We start from the raw sequence: 2882 nt of genomic DNA, 5'->3' as shown, positions 1-2882 counted from the left end.
ATGGATCAATGAGGTCATTGCTGCATTGTGCTCATGTACAAAATTCCCTATATAAGCCAACTGCAAAAAAAGAACCTCGCCATTTTGCCTGAGCGAGCAGATGGTCACCTTTATTTAAAACACAATTTCAATAAGCGTGTTTATTTTTCGCGACGTTGCTTTTCCGTGACACCCTTACAGCAATAGCAGCCTTGCTGAATCCCACCTTCTACACCTACCTTGCCCAGAAAACTGGCATTTGCCAGGATGCACTGACTAGGCCCTCATCCTTCCACAGGCCCAGGACCCTCAATTATTAATACGATCACCCCCTACTACTCCTGCTCCCACTTGAACTATCCCAGCTGCCTGGTTGGGATTTTGCAGGACCTGGAGAAGAGAGAGCCTCAGAGGCAAAGGCGTGGTCCTCCTAAGACACCTTTGCTAAGGAGAGGCCTCAGCCCTGAGGACAATCTCCTTAGAACCAGGCTAAGGATCCTGGGCTAGAAAGGCCCAGGATTCAGCCTGGAACCCAGGAGAGATTAAAAGTCTAGCTTGGCAATTAATCAACTGTCTTCAAAGCTGGAATTCAGTCAGTGAGTGTGCTTCTAACCAAACTAAAACCTGCACCACCAACCCATGCTCTGATTTCATTCTCATCCTAAGAGCCACTTGCCCTGTATGTTCTCCAAAGAGAAGGCTGAACTAGCTGTTGTTGGGGACCCAATGCCCAGACTCATCTGACTCTGATGACCCAGGAGATCTCTGGATCTCAGTTTCCTTATCTGCTGAAGTCCTCTCCTCTAGCAGCGCGCACAGCTTCCGCCATCTTTGGTCCCCTCGCCTCACTGCAGACTAGCCTCACTTTTCGCTTCCTACTGTCTTTGTGCCTCTCAGTCCCTTTGCCCAATTTCTAGGGCATAGGGTCAACATATCCACAGGCAAAAAGAGTAGAGCAGCCTCTGCCTCCTCAGCTCCCAAACGCTGCGCCTCTCCTCTGCTTCATGGAGCACCTGCCTTGCCCAGCTGTCCCAGGAACGAACGTCCAGGGAGCGCAAGCCACTGACGCACAGGGAGTGACAGATGCCTGGGACGGCACATGGAGGATTCTGAACAGGAATTTTCAGTAGTCTTAAGGATGCCTCTTTGCATCCTTAAGGAAAGATTATGAAGCGCTACTTTGATGTGTAAAGCTTAATCTTAAATCTTTTCAAATTACCAATTTAAAAATGTAGGTCTTCCTCCTTAAAATCACTTTTAAGGGGGCTTTTAATTAATGTTTGATCCCATGTACAAACTACATTTATTAAACATTCAAATATTTTAAGTCATGTTTATCTATTTAATACATTTGGTTTCCCTTATGTCATTGTACAAAAGCTTCCTATATCTCTAACAATATGAAATACAAAACTTTTAAATTCTCTCAAGTATTCCAATTCTAATTGTAATTTCAGAATCACTGTCAATTTAAAATCAGAAAACTAAATCAACTTCTTAATTACATATTTTAAATTGGTATCAAAAGGATGACTGATCGTTACTGCAATGAATCAGTTTTCCTTAAATACTGCAAACACTTAAAATATCAGATGTGTACAAATTAACAAAAAATCACGGATTCTCTTAAATATTTCTATGTTTATTTCTAAATCTTTGCAGGATTAAAACAAAGCTTACCCTCTAAGGAAGTAACTATGTCATCTTAACAGTCTTGGCAATTTGGGGGATTTCACCCCACCTGGATTAGGTTTGCTAATAACCACAGACCCTCCTCCATCACACGGTGAGGTTGAGGTTTGTTTCTGAGTTGCCTTGTCTCAGCGCCTGCCTCCCCAACAGTCAGGTAACCCCTTACTTGATTCTTTTCTCTCCACTAACCACTTGGTTAGTTTCCACTAATGTATTCGCTGCTCCCTTCTCTTCTGAATTGTTTTTCTATTCCTGCTATTAGCAGCACAACTCTTACAGATTATTTCACTGCCACCCACGGAATTCCTCACTGGGTTTTGTCTAATTCAGTTTGTTTCACAGTTCCAAATTCATGCTGCTGCTGGGTAGGAGAAGGCAGGGAGAGAAGATGGAGTAGGTAAAGGGCACTTCAATTTCTAGATGGCCTTGGCCATGCCCCTTCCTCTAAGGATCGAGGAACCAGATATGGGCTGTCGCCCCTGTGCTCTTTCTCCATAATGGAGTCATCATATTCACTTCTGCATGGACTGTCCCTACAGAGTCCCAAAGGACAACCAGGGCCCGGGCATCCCGAGGGCCAGTGCCCAGAGCCAAAGGGCTGATCACATCAGTGAGTGATTTTGCTCACGCTCTCTTACATTCTCTCTTTCTCTCTCTCTCTCTCTCACACACACACACACACACACACACACATTCACACAGAGGACTATTCAACTAATCCTGAGTGACAGAGCAAGACCCTGGCTCTGAAAAATAAATAAATAAATAAATAAATAAAAGCACATGAAACCCTCAAAGTCTTTTCTTCAGTGGGTTCCAAGATCTCAGGAGCTCCTGGGTTTTCTCCTGCCTCACCACCTGGTCCACCTCAGTGATGCTGGTTCCCCTTCTCTCCCCAGCCTCTCAACACTGGGCTCAGCCCTTGGGCCTGGGCTTCCCATCTCCATTTGCTCCCTCTGTGATCTTATCTTATCTAATGTTCTCTATAGGCTGGTGGCTCCCACATTCCTATCTTCAGCCCAATGCTCTTCTCTGAAACTCCAAACTCGTATTTCCACCTGCCTACTCATCATCTCAGCCTGGGGGACAAACAGGCACCCCACAGTGTGTATTCTAAACCTGCTCTCCTGCTGTCTTTCCCAGCTCAGTTAAATGGCTATTCCATCCTTCTGGCTGATTGGATCCAAAATTGTGGAGTCATTCATGACTCA

Source organism: Otolemur garnettii, unplaced genomic scaffold (genome assembly GCF_000181295.1).
Source record: "Otolemur garnettii isolate 467f Iridium unplaced genomic scaffold, OtoGar3 scaffold00052, whole genome shotgun sequence".
Taxonomy (NCBI): domain Eukaryota; kingdom Metazoa; phylum Chordata; class Mammalia; order Primates; family Galagidae; genus Otolemur; species Otolemur garnettii.
The sequence above is the reverse complement of the archived record's forward strand: the minus strand, read 5'-3'. Positions refer to the sequence as shown.